Here is a 19163-nt window from a genome sequence, read left to right as displayed (position 1 = left end):
GTTTATTGTATTTACATTTCTACTACAGGTTCATTTTCCGAGTGTTTAATCCTCTAGGTTTTTCTTGCCCGTTTCTTTCTGTCTGCGCTTCTGCTCTTACCTGGTTTCCTACCGCTCCGGTTCCTTCGGCGTCCGTTTACCGCCTTTCTAGCTTGGTTCCTTTCACCTCTTACAGCCTCGGCGCTCTCCGGCCTCAGCAGGCGCGCGCGCCCGAGATCTCGCGAGATCTCGGGCACCTCCTCTTCCGGCCATTTCCAGTTGCAGCGCTCCGGAGCTCTGCTGCCTCGGCCCACCCAGGGGATTGTCCAGCAGGTTTTTTCTTTCCCTTTGTCTCTCTCTGGCCTGGGGAAAATCCTCTTGCCAGCAGTTTTAGGTTTTTCTCAGTGTTACTGTTAGTGTGACATTTAATATGCCTAATACACCACCCATAGGGATCACCCCTTCCGATGGGGGTCCAGTGGAGGAGATTAACCCTCACGTGGAATTAAGCCCTTCTGGAGTTGATTTTCAAGCTGGTGTATCCCCTAATGCAGTGTTTCCCAACCAGTGTGCCTCCAGCTGTTGCAAAACTACAACTCCCAGTATGCCTTGACAACCTTTGGCTGTGCGGGCATGCTGGGAGTTGTAGTTTTGCAACAGCTGGAGGCACACTGGTTGGGAAACACTGCCCTAATGCACAGTCTCTGGCCCTGCAGGCATCAGTCTCTAATGCCATCGCAGCAACAATGGGATCTATGACATCGGTTATATCTCAATCTATTGCTCAGGCCCTAGCGTCCCATCCAGCTGCCTCACAAATCCCGCAGCCCGCTATGGCTTCTAAGCCAGCCGGGCCAGGGCCATCTGCCTCCAGAAAACGTGTGACTGGTGATGATGTTCCCACCAATGTTGGCACGCTAGGTCTGCGCAAAACAGCCTGTACGCGTCAGGCAGAACGTAAGCGAAATTGGAAATGTGCGAGAGCACAGCAAGATGTAGATACTGACTCTGATGTCGGATCCGATGAGGAGGCTATAGATGACGCCTTTGAGGAGGCAGAGGGGGACCCCTCCGGGGTCATGGATTCTAACCCCCTACCCGGGTGTAGCTCCCTGATTGCTGCTGCAGATATCAATCCTGCACCTTTAACGGATCCCTCTGGGGAACCTTTATTTGATCCGGATTCACTCCACCATCCTAGGTCGGCGGAGTGGTTACCATTGGATCACGTATCCAAATACTTGGAGGCTCGCTTGCGCTGCCCTCTTTCCAAAGAGGCATGCAACAAACTTAGGGCAGAATGCCCCAGGCCCATTATCCCCAATAGAGTTTGCGAGACCCCATCTGTAGACCCCAAGATGACCCAATTCCTCACTAAATCCGGGTGGAATCCGCATAAGGGTCTGAAGTCTGCTTTACGCTCCTGTCAGGATAAACTCCTCGACATATTCGTCCCACTGGCAAAATTGTTCGACCTAGCCGAAGCGGCAAGGGCCGAGAACAGGCAAGTAGATCCTGTTGAGCTGCGCGAGTGGGTGCAACGCGCAATTTGTATAGCGGGCAACGTTAACACGTCCCTGGCTATTGAAAGACGTAAAGCCATATTATTCAAAATAGAGCCTAAGTTGTCCAACTTAGCGCTTACGGAAACAGGGAAGGAGGCCCAAGGCCTTTTATTTGGTGAGTCCTTCATCAAGGACCTAGGACGATTTGTTGGGGCATTCACTGCTCTTGATAAAGCCCAGGCCTCGATAAAACGGGTTTTTCATGGTAGGGTCTCTACCAGGGCTGGCAGTTTCAGGGGCGGTCTGTCTGGCTGTGCCAATTTTCAATCCCGTGGTACGGGTCGAGGCTCCTTCTCCCAGAGACCTGCAGTTCAAGAACAAAGACAAGGGTCAACATCTCTTTTCCCTTCCCGGGGAGGATCCTGGCGATCGAGAGGCTACAGAGGAAGCCCTAGTTCCAGACGACCTTACGGTAAGACTGCTACCTCATTTCAATTCTTTGAACGTTTATGTCGGGGGCAGACTCAGTCTTTTTTTTCTCGAGCTTGGGCTCACATTACCTCGGACCAATGGGTCCTATCCACGGTCAGGGGTTTCCACATCGAACTTACGACCTTCCCACTGTCCATTCTGCCTCCACGCCCTGCGGTGCTGTCGGAGGCGAGCCAAAAACTGGTGGACACCGAATTATCGGATTTATTCCGCAAGGGAGCCATAGAGCCAGCCCCGGGATCCCCATCGGGGATAATCAGCAACATTTTCCTAATGGCAAAGAAAGGGTGCCAAATGCGGCCTGTCATCAATTTACGCGCCCTCAACGCGTTTGTCAGATACCGCCACTTCAAGATGGAGGGCATCCATCTTCTTCGAGACTTACTGCAGGTAAGCGACTGGATGGTCAAACTGAACCTAAAAGACGCTTATCTGATGGTCCCAGTAGAGGATGCATCCAGGGATCGCCTGTTTCTCCTGGAAAGACAGGATTTGGCGGTTTACGTGTCTCCCATTCGGCCTCTCATCGGCCCCATGGTGCTTTACCAAGCTGATGCGCCCGGCCGTGGCCTGGCTACGCAGTCGAGGAGTACGTCTCATCTTATACCTGGACGACATCCTGATCATGGCTCAGGATCGTTCGGTGTTGCTAGACCACCTTCGCTGGACACTGGATCTTCTATCCGGCCTGGGCTTCCTGCTCAACCAGGACAAATCCTGTCTCACCCCATCTCACAAAATAGAGTTCCTCGGGTTCATGGTGGATTCCACGGCAGGGACCCTCAGCCTACCATCGGCCAAGATTCGGTCTATTTGGAAAGAATTGCACAGAGCGAGGTCTTCTACCCAGATCCCACTGCGTCAACTGGCGAGGATAATCGGACGTCTAGCCTCGTCTATTCAGGCAGTATTCCCAGCCCCGCTCTATTACCGGGCACTGCAACGCCTGAAGATTTCTCATCTGCGGACGGGGGCTTCCTATGCGGATTGGATCTCCTTGGACGAGGAGACCAAGGAAGAGCTATCCTGGTGGATCCACAACTTGCACGCCTGGAACGGCAAGGCTATTTTTGGTCATCGTCCAGATTTCACGGTGGACTCGGATGCCAGCCTGTCGGGCTGGGGGGCACACTGCGAGGGGATCGCGACCGGAGGTGGCTGGTCAGAGACCGAAGCGGGATTTCACATCAACGCGCTGGAACTTTTGGCGGGTTAATTCGCAATCAAGAGCTTTACGAGGGACACGGCCAGTTCGTGCATTCAATTACGAATGGACAATGTGTCGGCAGTGCGTTACATCAATGGCATGGGCGGCACCCGTTCCACCATATTATCAAGTTTGGCGAAGGACTTCTGGGACTACTGCCTATCCAAGGATTTGATTGTCCTGGCGGAATATCTTCCTGGCGTCCACAACATTCACGCGGATTGGAGCTCTCGTTATCTACCGGACTCCAGCGATTGGCAGTTAGATCCAACGGTATTCCTTTCATTAACGTCGATTTGGGGGCCGTTCTGCATCGACCTGTTTGCCTCCCGCCTGAACACGCAGCTGCCGCGGTTCTACAGCTGGCGCCCGGACCCGGAAGCGGTGGACGCGTTTCTACAGGATTGGTCCAATGGCCTTCTCTACGCATTTCCTCTGTTCCAACTGATTCCCCGGACCCTGATTCAAGTCCGCCGTTACGCTGCCGATCTGACACTTCTAGTTTCGTTCTGGAGCTCCCAATCATGGTTTCCCCACCTTCCGCTGCTGCTCCCGATGTCTCAGACTCCTCCGCGGCCCACATCACCAACCGCATCCTCTACTTTTGGACGGATCCGTGCGCCTGTTGGCGTGTCGGATTTCAGGGGACCCTGGGAGGTCCCGGGAGTTTCGGGGACAGCTAAAGTCCTTTTAGAAAACGCATGGGCCCCAGGAACCATATGTCTCGGCCTCCAAGACGAGGTTTTCCGCCACTTGGGACGTGTCATATGTCCTCTCATTCTTGTCCTCTTGGCCTCAGAATTCAGACCTTTCCCTTAGGCAACTGTCCGCGAAGCTTGTCACCCTTTTCTGTTTGGTTTCCTGCAAACGGGTGTCAGACGTCCGGGCTTTGGATCATGATGCCCGCTCGTACACCCCAGATGGCGTCACTTTCGACATTTCTAGGAGGACAAAGACCCACATACGTTCGGTCTCGTACCCTGCTTTCCCGACCTCGCCTTCGCTTTGTCCCGTGACATGCCTCAAAGAATATGAGGCTCGCACTTCTCATCGATCTCAGGAATTTCCTCAGCTCTTCATTTCTACTATTCGCCCCTTTGCTCCAGTGACGACTCCCACGCTGGCGAGGTGGATGAAGTGGGTCGTGGAATTGGCGGGCGTTGACACATCAATTTTCACAGCACATTCCGCTAGGGGGCATCTGCTACCTCTTTGGCGGTCTCCGGCGCTAGACTGGAGGACATATTAAAATTGGCAGATTGGTCCAGAGTTTCCACGTTCAGAGAATTTTATTTTAGACCAGTTCCTCATGTTTTCTCTTCAATCATTGATAACATGTCTTAGACTTTGAACTCGCAATAGGAGCCTCCGGGTCTTGTAATAAAATCAGATTATTTTCCTATTTCCTGACGTAAAGTCATGATTTTATTAAAGACACGGAGGTGAGTATTGCCCACCCAATGTTCTCCCCTCCCTATGTTTATATATGTTTAGACTGTGGACGGTGTTGATATGATGTCGATGCATTATGGTTTTAACTCTGAGTTTTTTCTCGAGTAGCTTTTTCGCAACCATTTGGTTTTGGATACAGTTTAACAATCTGTTTCTGTCATTCTCACTTTTTTCAACTTTCAGGTTGAGACCGGCCTGGTGTGCAGTTTTTCGTTGGACTACATCGTGGTTCTGAGGGTCGGCAGTTCGGTTCCAGCCGATCATTTCGATGTGGACATGACGGGGAGCATCAGTCGACGGATTGGTTCAAGTTGCTGTCGGTTCGCTTCCGGACGGAAGGCGTTTTTCCCATGATGTTCTGGGACTGTTGGTTTTTTCCAGTTCAGTTTGGATTATTGGACTCAGTTTACAAAGAAAGAGGAGGCTATGCAGGCGGAGCGGCCTGTTATACTGAGACTATGGGGAGGGGCTGATCACGTGTTCAGTATTTCTTTGCTGCTATTGTTCACAGAGGACTTGTACTTACTTGAACCCCTGGTCTAATTCGTGCCATTTTGGGATGTTAAATGTCTGTGTATTGTAAATGGTGGGACATTGTATATATTGAGTAGTGAGGTCTGTTCCATTGTCTCTCTGGGTGTATTGGCGATGTCCCTTTGTCCTGAGAGATAATTGAATTATAACTCGATTATCTCCAGGACAGAGGACATTGTGTATTCTCCTGCCTGTGGTGATTATGTACCATGATTATATCACAGGCAGAGGGGAGGATTCCATGTGGGTTGTAGCCTTTGTGTTATTGGTAATTGTATTTTGTTGATTGCGTCTCAGACAATGCCAGTGTGTTAGTTAATTGCATCAAAGACAATGCTCATTGTATTTTGTTGATTGCGTTACAGACAGAGGGAAGGGGGTTTGTGTACAATTGCTGGGAAGGTTTCAATACTGTAAATGCATGTGATTGGCTGTTTTTACAAAACCCTGTGGGTGGTAACCTTGTTGGAAGATGTGTATAAATCAATGCTGTGTGTTCAAATAAAGAGTTCCTATTTTACATTCAACATAGAGCCTCGTCTCGTGTGTGGGGATTGCTATGCGTGTATACTCCCCTGGCTATTACTCCTAGTTCTTGTAAGAGCTGTTCCTGTGGTGGTATCAGTGTCAAGTGGAGTGCTTGGAGTCCTCTGGAGGCACTGGGAGCATCCATTAACGGAGGTTCCCGGTCGGGGTGCCAGGAGATCCTTTACAAGAGGAATATACAGGAATAGGAGGAGGAAACACCCGGATAGAGAGGATTATACAGGAATAGGAGGATGACTCAACACACCCGGATAGAGGGGATTATACAGGAATAAGAAGAGGACGCCCCTACACACCCAGAAAGAGGGGATTATACAGGAATAAGAGGAGGACGCCTCGACACACCCGGATGGAGGGGATTATACAGGAATAAGAGGAGGACCCCTCGACACACCCGGAAAGAGGGGATTATACAGGAATAGGAGGAGGAAACACCCGGATAGAGAGTATTATACAGGAATAGGAGGAGAAAAACCCGGATAGAGAGTATTATACAGGAATAAGAGGAGGATGCCCCCACACACCTGGAAAGAGGGGATAATACAGGAATAGGAGGACGCCCCGGCACACCCGGATAAAGCGGATTATACAGGAATATGAGGAGATGCCCCGACACACATGGATAGAGGGGATTATACAGGAATAGGTGGAGGAAACACCTGGATAAAGAGTATTATACAGGAATAGGAGGAGGAAACACCTGGATAAAGAGTATTATACAGGAATAGGAGGAGGAAACACCTGGATAAAGAGTATTATACAGGAATAGGAGGAGGAAACACCTGGATAAAGAGTATTATACAGGAATAGGTGGAGGAAACACCTGGATAAAGAGTATTATACAGGAATAGGAGGAGGAAACACCTGAATAGAGAGAATTATACAGGAATAAGAGGATGACTTGAAACACCCAAATAGAGGGGATTATACAGGAATAAGAGGAGAACAGCCCGCCACACCCGGATGGAGGGGATTATACAGGAATAGGAGGAGGAAACGCCTGGATAGAGAGTATTATACAGGAATAGGAGGAGGAAACACCCGGATAGAGAGCATTATACAAAAATAAGAGGAGGACGCCCCGACACATCCAGATGGAGGGGATTATACAGGAATAAGAGTAGAATGCCTCAACACACCCGGATGGAGGGGATTATACAGGAATAAGAGGAGGATGCCTCGACACACCCGGATAGAGGGGATTATACAGGAATAGGAGGAGGAAACACCCGGATAGAGAGGATTATACAGGAATAAGAGGCGGACGCCCCGACACACCCAGATGAAGGGAATTATACAGGAATAAGAGGAGAACGCCCCGACACACCCGAATGGAGGGGATTATACAGGAATAAGAGGAGGATGCCCCAACACACCCGGATGGAGGGGATTATACAGGAATAGGAGGAGGAAACACCTGGATAGAGAGGATTTTACAGGAATAGGAGGACGCATCGACACACCCAGATAGAGGGGATTATACAGGAATAAGAGGAGGAAACACCCGGATAGAGGGGATTATACAGGAATAAAAGGATGCCCGACACACCCAGATGGAGGGAATTATAAACAAATAGGAGGAGGATGCCCCGACACACCCGGATAGAGGGGATTTTATTACAAGACACGGAGGCGAGTATTGCTATTCTCCTTCTTTACTCTGACCAATAGCAGCAAAGATAAAAAGAAAATACTGAACATTTGCACAGCCCCTCCCCATAGTCCCAGTATAACAGGCCACTCCGCCTGCAAATCCTCCTCTTTCTTTGCTGCTGACCGCAGAGATAAGTACCTGTGATATTTGTCTGATTACTATTACTGTTTTCTCTTATTGTGGTTTTTCCCCTTTTTGGGTTTATGGGATATTCTATTGTTTACAGGTTGTTTGTGGGATCTCCCATTGTCTGGTGCTGTGTTTTTCCTTTAGCACAACTCTGGTGTCCCTGTTATTCAGGAGTACCCTGTGTTCCGATTATCTCCTTTGGGGTTATCATCCCCCTTCTGTCTGTCCCTTCCCCTGATCGGGGTTTTGATTTTTGCTTCTGCTGAGTTTTTTCCCTCAGTCCTTTTCACCTGCGCACTCCCCCTCGGTCTCCCTCCCCCATTGGCTTCCCTTTTCGCGCCGCGGCTCACCTCTGATCTTGCCGCCGGCGCTCCTGCTTGCCGCGCTTCGCTCCGCCCGAGATCTCGCGAGATCTCGGGCGCTTCCGCTTCCGGTCAGTGCGGCGCTCCGGAGTCTCGGCGAACCTCTGCTCTGCGTCTGCTCTCCGGCTCCTGTGCTCGGCGACCCCTCTGCTCTCCGGCTCCTACCTTCGGTCAGGCTTTTCTCCCCCACTCTAGTTCCTCTCCCTGGCTGGGGAAAATCCTCACCAGCGGAGTGCATAGCGTAGGATTTGTGTTTTTTCAGATTAACCCTATCACTACCTATCTAGAGGCAGGCTGTGATTATGCCTAATACAAATCTCAGTGGGCAGGGCCCTATGGAAGAGGATATGCCTCAAGCTGATTTAACCCCTTCTGGGGATGATTGTGATACTGGGACGCCCTCTGCGGATCCTTCCCTGGTTTTTCAAACTACCTTATCTAATGTGATTGCTGCGGCCATGGGATCAATGACTTCGGTCATTTCCCAGTCTATTGCCCAGGCCCTTGCAACCCATCCAGCTGCCTCTCCCACCCCACAGCCCGCTACGGTTTCTAAACCTACCGGGCCAGGGCCTGCCTCCAGAACACGCTTGACTGGTGACGTTGTCTCCACCAATGTTGGCGCGCTGGGTTCGCGCAAGAGAGCCTGTACGCGTCAGGCAGAACATACGCGCAGTTGGAAAAGTGCTAGAGCACAACAGGATACAGCTTCCGGCTCTGAAGTCGGTTCTGATGAGGAGGCGATAGATGACGCCTTTGAGGAGGCAGAGGACGACCCTTCTGGGGTCATAGATTCTAATCCCTTACCCGGGTGCAGCTCCATGCTTTCGGCAGCAGACGTGTCCTTGACGGACCCATCAGGGCAACCTCTCTTTGACCCGGATTCCCTACACCACCCTCGGTCTGCGGAGTGGTTGCCGTTGGAGCATGTCTCCAAATATTTGGAGGCCCGCGTGCGTTGCCCCCTCTCCAAGAGGCGCGCAACAAGCTTAGGGCGGAATGCCCCAGACCCGTAATTCCCAACAGGGTGTGCGAGACTCCAGCGGTAGACCCTAAAATGACCCAATTCCTCACCAAATCTGGGTGGAATCCGAGGAAGGGTCTGGAGTCGGCCCTGCGTGCCTGTCAGGACAAGCTCCTGGACATATTTGGCCCCCTGGCAAAGATTTTTGACCTTGCCGAGGCTGCCAAGGCCGAGGGTAAGCAGGTAGACCCTCTAGAGCTGCGCGAGTGGGTGCAGCGCGCGATTTGTGTGGCAGGAAACGTCAACACGTCCCTGGCCATTGAACGGCGCAAGGCCATACTTTTCAAGATTGAGCCTAAACTCTCCAACTTGGCGCTCACTGAAGCCGGTAAGGAGGCCCAGGGCTTACTGTTTGGCGAGTCCTTTATTAAGGACTTAGGACGTTTTGTCGGTGCCTTTACAGCACTCGATAAGGCCCAGAGTTCAATGAAACGGGTGTTTCACGGTAGGGTCTCTACCAGGGCCGGCAGTTTCAGGGGCCGTCTGTCCGGCCGTGCCCACTTCCAATCCCGTGCTACGGGCAGAGGCTCCTTCTCCCAGAGACCTGCGTTCCAGGAGCAGAGGCGAGAGACATCATCCTTCTTCCCTTCCCGGGGAGGATCCTGGAGGCCTAGAGGATACAGAGGAAACCCTGGTTCCAGACGACCTTATGGTAAGACCGATGCCTCATTTCAATTCTTCAACTGTTTGTGTAGGGGGCAGACTCCAGCTCTTTTCTCGAGCTTGGTCGCGCATCACCTCGGACCAATGGATTCTCTCCACGGTCAGGGGTTTCCACATAGAGCTGACATCTTCTCACCTATCCATCCCGCCCCCACACCCGGCAGTGCTGTCGGTAGAGAGCCGCATACTTGTGGACTCAGAGCTATCAGATCTCTTCCGCAAAGGGGCCATAGAGCCGGCTCCGGCATCCACTGGTGCGATAATCAGCAACATTTTCTTGGTGGCGAAAAAAGGGGGCCAGCTTCGGCCCGTCATCAATTTACGCGCTCTCAACGCGTTCGTCAGGTACCGCCATTTCAAGATGGAGGGCATCCATCTCCTGCGGGACCTACTTCAGGTGGGCGATTGGATGGTCAAGTTGGACCTGAAGGACGCGTATCTTACCGTCCCTGTCGAGGACGCGTCCAGGAACCTTCTATGTTTCCTTTGGAAGGACAGGATTTGGCGGTTTACATGCCTCCCTTTCGGCCTCTCTTCTGCTCCGTGGTGCTTCACCAAGCTGATGCGCCCTGCTATGGCCTGGCTGCGCAGTCGGGGAGTTCGCCTCATCGTCTATCTGGACGACATCCTGATCATGGCACAGGATCATGCGGTGTTACTGAATCACCTTCGCTGGACGATGGATCTCCTGTTGGATCTGGGTTTCCTTCTCAATCAGGAGAAGTCCTGTCTCGCCCCGGCTCGCGAGATGGAGTTCCTGGGGTTTCTGGTGGATTCCACGGCGGGGACTCTCAGCCTACCACCGACCAAGGTTCGGTCCATTCGGAAGGAGTTGTGCAGAGCCAGGTCGTCCTCCCAGATCCCGTTGCGTCAACTAGCCAGGATCATAGGCCTTCTGGCTTCTTCTATCCAGGCGGTCTTCCCAGCCCCACTACATTACCGGGCCCTCCAGCGACTGAAGATTTTCCACCTCCGGAGGGGGGCTTCCTATGCGGACTGGATTTCCCTGGACGAGGAAACCAAGGAGGAGCTATCCTGGTGGATCCACAATTTACAGGCTTGGAACGGCAAGGCTATTTTCGGTCATCGCCCGGACTTCGTGGTGGATTCGGATGCCAGCCTGTCGGGCTGGGGAGCTCACTGCGAGGGGATCTCAACCGGAGGCGGCTGGTCAGCGGACGAAGCGGGATTCCATATCAATGCGCTGGAACTGTTGGCAGGTTCGTTCGCAATCAAGAGTTTCACGAGAGACACGGCCAAGGCCTGCATTCAACTTCGCATGGACAACGTGTCGGCAGTGCGTTACATCAACGGCATGGGCGGTACACGTTCCACCATCCTATCTCGGTTGGCGAAGGATTTCTGGGACTACTGTCTAGACAAGGAGTTGATTGTCTTGGCGGAATATCTTCCGGGCGTCCAGAACATTCGGGCGGATTGGAGCTCTCGATATCTCTCCGACTCCAGCGACTGGCAGTTAGATCCAGCGGTGTTCCGTTCCTTAACGTCTCTTTGGGGGCCTTGCTGTATCGACCTGTTTGCCTCCCGCCTGAACACGCAGCTGCCACGTTTCTACAGTTGGCGCCCGGACCCGGAGGCCGAAGCTGTGGACGCGTTCCTACAGGATTGGTCGCGGGGTCTGCTTTACGCATTCCCCCCCTTCCAGCTGATCCCCAGGACCCTGATTCACGTACGCCGTCATTCAGCGGATCTGGTTCTGCTGGTCCCGTTTTGGACTTCCCAGTCGTGGTTTCCTCACCTTCTGGAGATGATGATAGAGACCCCGTACTTGCTCCCGACATCTCAGACTCTCCTCCGAGGTCCGAATCACCAGCTACATCCTCTCCTCCTGGACGGATCTCTGCGCCTGTTGGCGTGTCGAATTTCAGGGGACCCTGGGAGGTCCCGGGAGTTTCGGGAACAGCTAGAGTCCTGTTGGAGAACGCTTGGGCCCCAGGAACCAGAAGATCTTACAGATCTGCCTGGGGATCTTGGGATCGCTGGTGCGTGGCTAGGGACTTGGATCCCGTTTCGGCACCTGTGACGGAGATCTTGCACTTCCTATCTTCTCTTTTCGACCAGGGCAAGGCCTATCGCACGATCAGCCTTTTCAGGTCGGCCATTTCTGCGTCCCACCAGGGGTTTGACGGTACTCCTGCGGGGCAACATCCTTGGTATGCCGTCTATTGCGTGGCTCTCGGATGTCTCGGCCTCCTAGACCTAGATTTTCGGCTACTTGGGACGTGTCTTGTGTCCTTTCGTTTCTATCTTCTTGGCCTCAGAATTCAGACCTGTCCTTAAGGCAACTGTCGGCGAAGCTCGTCACTCTTTTCTGTCTAATTTCCTGCAAGCGGGTGTCTGACGTCCAGGCTTTGGATTATGATGCCCGCTCGTATACTCCGGAGGGGGTCTCCTTTGACATCTCTAGGAGGACCAAGTCTCACATACGCTCAGTCGCTTATCCGGCTTTCCCGGCCTCGCCTTCTCTCTGTCCGGTGGAATGCCTCAAGGAGTATGAAGCTCGCACTTCCATTCATCGATCACGGGAGTTTTCTCATCTTTTCCTCTCTACCATTCTTCCTTTTGCCCCGGTGACCACTCCCACGCTGGCTAGGTGGATGAAGTGGATCATGGAGTTGGCGTGGACACTTCCATTTTTTCGGCACATTCCGCTAGGGGGGCATCCGCTACCTCTTTGGCGGTGTCTGGCGCCAGGTTGGAGGACATTTTGAAATTGGCGGACTGGTCCAGAGTATCCACGTTCAGAGAATTTTACTTTCGGCCAGGTCCTCACGTCTTCTCATCAATCATTGAGAATTTGTCTTAACTTTGAACTCGCAATATGAGCCTCCGGGTCTTGTAATAAAATCAGGTGATTTTCCTATTTCATGACGTAAAGTCATGATTTTATTAAAGACACGGAGGCGAGTATTGCCCACCCTGAGTTCCCTCCCTATATGTTTGTTTATTATTATGAATGATGTTTATTCTGCAGATATTATTGATTTGTTGTCATGCGCATGTTGATCTTAACTCTATGAGTTTTTCCTGAGTAGGTTTATCGCAACCAGTTGATTTTGGATGCCATGTCCCAATTTTGTTACTGTCATTTTCTGTTTTTCACCTTTTCAGGTTGAGACCGGCCCGGTGTGCGGTGTCTGTTGGTCTACGTCGTCGGCAGTTTGGTTCCGGCCGTTAGGTTGATGTGGACAGGACGAGGAGCATCCTTCGGCGCTGTTTCCGGCTCTTCCCGTTTCGCTTCCGGATGGAAGGCGGTTGTTGTTCCATGATGTTCTGGGACTCTTGGTTTTTCCGGTTCTGTTGGATGTTCGGACTTGAGTTACAAAGAAAGAGGAGGATTTGCAGGCGGAGTGGCCTGTTATACTGGGACTATGGGGAGGGGCTGTTCAAATGTTCAGTATTTTCTTTTTATCTTTGCTGCTATTGGTCAGAGTAAAGAAGGAGAATAGCAATACTCGCCTCCGGGTCTTTAATAAAATCATGACTTTACGTCATGAAATAGGAAAATCACCTGATTATACAGAAATAAGAGGAGGACACCTCGACACACCCGGATGGAGGGGATTATACAATAATAAGAGGAGGACGCCCCGACACACCCGGATAGAGGGGATTATACAGAAATAGGAGGAGGACATCTCGACACACCCGGATAGAGAGGATTATAAAGGAATAAGAGGAGGATGCCCCGACACAGCCCGATGGAGGAGAATATACAGAAATAAGAGGAGGATGCCCCAACACACCCGGAAAGAGGGCATTATACAGGAATAAGAGGAGAACGCCCCGACACACCCGGATAGAGGGGATTATACAGGAATAGGAGGAGGAAACACCCCGACAAACCCGGATAGAAGGGATTATCCAGGAATAGGAGGAGGAAACACCCGGATAGAGAGGATTATACAGGAATAGGAAGATGCCCCGACACACTTAGATGGAGGGGATTATACAGGAATAAGAGGAGAACAGCCCAACACACCGGGAATAGGGGATTATACAGGAATAGAAGGAGGAAACACCCGGAGAGAGGGGATTATACAGGAATAAGAGAAGGATGCCCTGCCACACCCAGATGCAGGGAATTATACAGAAATAGGAGGAAGAAACACACGGATAGAGAGGATTATACAGGAATAGGAGGAGGAAACACCCGGATAGAGAGGATTATACAGGAATAGGAGGAGGAAACACCCGGATAGAGAGCATTATACAGGAATAGGAGGATGACTCGACACACCCTTATAGAGGGGATTATACAGGAATAAGAGGAGAACGCCCCAACACACCCGGATGGAGGGGAATTTACAGGAATAAGAGGAGGACGTCTCATCAGACCCGGATGGAGGGGATTATAGAGGAATAAGAGGAGGACGCCCCGACACACCCGAAAAGAGGGGATTATACAGGAATAGGAGGAGAAAACACGCAGATAGAGAGGATTTTAAAGGAATAGGAGGACGCCTCGACACACCTGGATAGAGGGGATTATACAGGAATAAGAAAAGGATGCCCCAACACACCTGGAAAGAGGGGATTATACAGGAATAGGAGGAGGATGCCTCGACACACCTGGATAGAGGGGATTATACAGGAATAAGAGGAGGATGCCCCAACACACCTGGAAAGAGGGGATTATACAGGAATAGGAGGAGGGAACACCCGGATAGAGGGGATTATACAGGAATAGGAAGATGCCCCGACACACTTAGATGGAGGGGATTATACAGGAATAAGAGGAGAATGCCCCAACACACCCGGATGGAGGGGAATTTACAGGAATAAGAGGAGGACGTCTCGACAGACCCGGATGGAGGGGATTATAGAGGAATAAGAGGAGGACGCCCCGACACACCCGAAAAGAGGAGATTATACAGGAATAGGAGGAGGGAACATCCGGATAGAGGGGATTATACAGGAATAAGAGGATGCCCCGACCAGATGGAGGGAATTATAAACAAATAGTAGGAGGACGCCCCGACACACCCGGATAGAGGAAAAATTATACAGAAGTAAGAGGAGGACGCCTCGACACACCCAGATGGAGGGGATTATACAGGAATAAGAGGAGGATGCCTCGACACACCCAGATGGAGGGGATTATACAGGAATAAGAGAATGATGCCCCAACACACCCGGATGGAGGGGATTATACAGGAATAGGAGGATGATGCCCCAACACACCCAGATGGAGGGGATTATACAGGAATAAGAGGATGATGCCCCAACACACCCGGATGGAGGGGATTATACAGGAATAGGAGGAGGAAACACCCGGATGGAGGGGATTATACAGGAATAGGAGGAGGAAACACCCGGATAGAGAGGATTATACAGGAATAGGGGGAGGAAACACCCGGATAGAGGGGATTATACAGGAATAAGAGAAGAACGACCCGACACACCCGGATGGAGGGGACTATACAGGAATAAGAGGAGGATGCCACGACACACCCGAATGGAGGGGATTATACAGGAATAGGAGGAGGAAACACCCGGATAGAGAGGATTATACAGGAATAGGAGGAGGACGCCCCGACACACACAGATGGAGGGGATTATACAGGAATAAGAGGAGAACGCTCCGACACACCCGGATTGAGGGGATTATACAGGAATAAGAGGAGGACGCCTCGACACACCCGGATGGAGGGGATTATACAGGAATAAGAGGAGGATGCCCCAACACACCCGGATGGAGGGGATTATACAGGAATAGGAGGAGGAAACACCCGGATAGAGGGGATTATACAGGAATAAGAGGACACCCCGACACACCCAGATGGAGAGAATTATAAACAAATAGGAGGACGCCCCGACACACCCAGATGGAGGGGTTTATACAGGATTAAGAGAAGAACGACCCGACACACCCGGATGGAGGGGGCTATACAGGAATAAGAGGAGGACGCCACGACACACCCGGATGGAGGGGATTATACAGGAATAAGAGGAGGACGCCACGACACACCCGGATGGAGGGGATTATACAGGAATAAGAGGAGGACACCCCAACACACCCGCATGGAGGGGACTAAACAGGAATAGGTGGAGGAAACACCCGGATAGAGAGGATTTTACAGGAATAGGAGGAGGACGTCACGACACACCCGGATGGAGGGGATTATACAGAAATAAGAGGAGGATGCCCCAACACACCCAGATGGAGGGGACTAAACAGGAATAGGTGGAGGAAACACCCGGATAGAGAGGATTATACAGGAATAAGAGGAGGACGCCCGACACACGCGGATAGAGAGGATTATACAGGAATAAGAGGAGGACGCCCGACACACCCGGATAGAGCGGATTATACAGGAATAAGAGGGGGACGACCCGACACACGCGGATAGAGAGGATTATACAGGAATAAAAGGACGCCCCGACACACCCGGTTAGAGGGGATTATACAGGAATAAGAGGAGGACGACTCGACACACTCAGATAGAGGGGATTATACAGGAATAAGAGGGGGACGCCTGACAGACCTGGATTGAGGGGATTATACAGGAATAAGAGGAGGACGCCTCGACACACCCGGATGGAGGGGATTATACAGGAATAAGAGGAGGATGCCCCAACACACCCGGATGGAGGGGATTATACAGGAATAGGAGGAGGAAACACCCGGATAGAGGGGATTATACAGGAATAGGAGGAGGAAACACCCGGATAGAGAGAATTTTACAGGAATAGGAGGACGCCTCGACACACCCGGATAGATGGGATTATATAGGAATAAGAGGAGGATGCCCCGACACACCCGCAAAGAGGGGATTATACAGGAATAGGAGGAGGAAACACCCGGATAGAGGGGATTATACAGGAATAAGAGGACGCCCCGACACACCCAGATGGAGGGGTTTATACAGGATTAAGAGAAGAACGACCCGACACACCCGGATGGAGGGGGCTATACAGGAATAAGAGGAGGATGCCACGACACACCCGGATGGAGGGGATTATACAGGAATAAGAGGAGGACGCCACGACACACCCGGATGGAGGGGATTATACAGGAATAAGCGGAGGATGCCCCAACACACCCGGATGGAGGGGACTAAACAGGAATAGGTGGAGGAAACACCCGGATAGAGAGGATTTTACAGGAATAGGAGGAGGACGCCTCGACACACCTGGATAGAGGGGATTATACAGGAATAAGAGGAGGATGCCCCAACACACCCAGATGGAGGGGACTAAACAGGAATAGGTGGAGGAAACACCCGGATAGAGAGGATTTTACAGGAATAGGAGGAGGACGCCTCGACACACCTGGATAGAGGGGATTATACAGGAATAAGAGGAGAACGCCCCAACACACCCAGATGGAGGGGACTAAACAGGAATAGGTGGAGGAAACACCCGGATAGAGAGGATTTTACAGGAATAAGAGGAGGACGCCACGACACACCCGGATGGAGGGGATTATACAGGAATAAGCGGAGGATGCCCCAACACACCCGGATGGAGGGGACTAAACAGGAATAGGTGGCGGAAACACCCGGATAGAGAGGATTTTACAGGAATAAGAGGAGGACGCCACGACACACCCGGATGGAGGGGATTATACAGGAATAAGAGGTGGATGCCCCAACACACCCAGATGGAGGGGACTAAACAGGAATAGGTGGAGGAAACACCAGCATAGAGAGGATTATACAGGAATAAGAGGACGCCCCGACACACCCGGATAGAGGGGATTATACAGGAATAAGAGGAGGATGACCCGACACATCCGGATAGAGAGGATTATACAGGAATAAGAGGACGCCCCGACACATCCGGATAGAGGGGATTATACAGGAATAGGAGGAAGCCTCCAACACACCTGGATAGAGCGGATTATACAGGAATAAGAGGGGGACGACTCGACACACTCAGATAGAACGGATTATACAGGAATAAGAGGAGGACGCCTGACAGACCCAGATAGAGAGGATTATACAGGAATAAGAGGAGGATGACCCGACACATCCGGATAGAGAGGATTATACAGGAATAAGAGGACGCCCCGACACACCCGGATAGAGGGGATTATACAGGAATAGGAGGAAGCCTCCAACACACCTGGATAGAGCGGATTATACAGGAATAAGAGGGGGACGACCCGACACACTCAGATAGAGGGGATTATACAGGAATAAGAGGGGGACGACCCAACACACTCAGATAGAACGGATTATACAGGAATAAGAGGAGGACGCCTGACAGACCTGGATAGAGGGGATTATACAGGAATAAGAGGAGGACGACCCGACACACTCAGATAGAGAGGATTATACAGGAATAAGAGGAGGACGACCCAACACACTCAGATAGAGGGGATTATACAGGAATAAGAGGGGATGCCTGACAGACCCGGATAGAGGGGATTATACAGGAATAAGAGGGGACGCCTGACAGACCCGGATAGAGGGGATTATACAGGAATAAGAGGGGACGCCTGACAGACCCGGATAGAGGGGATTATACAGGAATAAGAGGAGGACGACCCGACACACTCAGATAGAGAGGATTATACAGGAATAAGAGGAGGACGACCCAACACACTCAGATAGAGAGGATTATACAGGAATAAGAGGGGATGCCTGACAGACCCGGATAGAGGGGATTATACAGGAATAAGAGGAGGACGCCTGACAGACCTGGATAGAGGGGATTATACAGGAATAAGAGGAGGACGACCCGACACACTCAGATAGAGAGGATTATACAGGAATAAGAGGAGGACGACCCAACACACTCAGATAGAGGGGATTATACAGGAATAAGAGGGGATGCCTGACAGACCCGGATAGAGGGGATTATACAGGAATAAGAGGGGACGCCTGACAGACCCGGATAGAGGGGATTATACAGGAATAAGAGGGGACGCCTGACAGACCCGGATAGAGGGGATTATACAGGAATAAGAGGGGACGCCTGACAGACCCGGATAGAGGGGATTATACAGGAATAAGAGGGGACGCCTGACAGACCCGGATAGAGGGGATTATACAGGAATAAGAGGAGGACGACCCGACACACTCAGATAGAGAGGATTATACAGGAATAAGAGGAGGACGACCCAACACACTCAGATAGAGGGGATTATACAGGAATAAGAGGGGACGCCTGACAGACCCGGATAGAGGGGATTATACAGGAATAAGAGGGGACGCCTGACAGACCCGGATAGAGGGGATTATACAGGAATAAGAGGGGACGCCTGACAGACCCGGATAGAGGGGATTATACAGGAATAAGAGGAGGACGACCCGACACACTCAGATAGAGGGGATTATACAGGAATAAGAGGAGGACGACCCGACACATCCGGATAGAGAGGATTATACAGGAATAAGAGGGGGACGACCCGACACACTCAGATAGAGGGGATTATACAGGAATAAGAGGGGATGCCTGACAGACCCGGATAGAGGGGATTATACAGGAATAAGAGGGGACGCCTGACAGACCCGGATAGAGGGGATTATACAGGAATAAGAGGGGACGCCTGACAGACCCGGATAGAGGGGATTATACAGGAATAAGAGGAGGACGACCCGACACACTCAGATAGAGGGGATTATACAGGAATAAGAGGAGGACG

General features: G+C 51.4%; 1 protein-coding gene across 1 annotated transcript in view; it reads right to left on the bottom strand.

Annotated features, from left to right (window-relative positions):
- Positions 1-19163, bottom strand: part of LOC122922443 (potassium/sodium hyperpolarization-activated cyclic nucleotide-gated channel 3-like) — a 60946-nt gene that overhangs the window by 15425 nt on the left and 26358 nt on the right. The window lies entirely within an intron of this gene.

The sequence above is a fragment of the Bufo gargarizans genome, unplaced genomic scaffold, assembly GCF_014858855.1.
Source record: "Bufo gargarizans isolate SCDJY-AF-19 unplaced genomic scaffold, ASM1485885v1 fragScaff_scaffold_362_pilon, whole genome shotgun sequence".
Lineage (NCBI taxonomy): Eukaryota > Metazoa > Chordata > Amphibia > Anura > Bufonidae > Bufo > Bufo gargarizans.
This window is presented reverse-complemented; position numbering and strand designations above follow the sequence as displayed.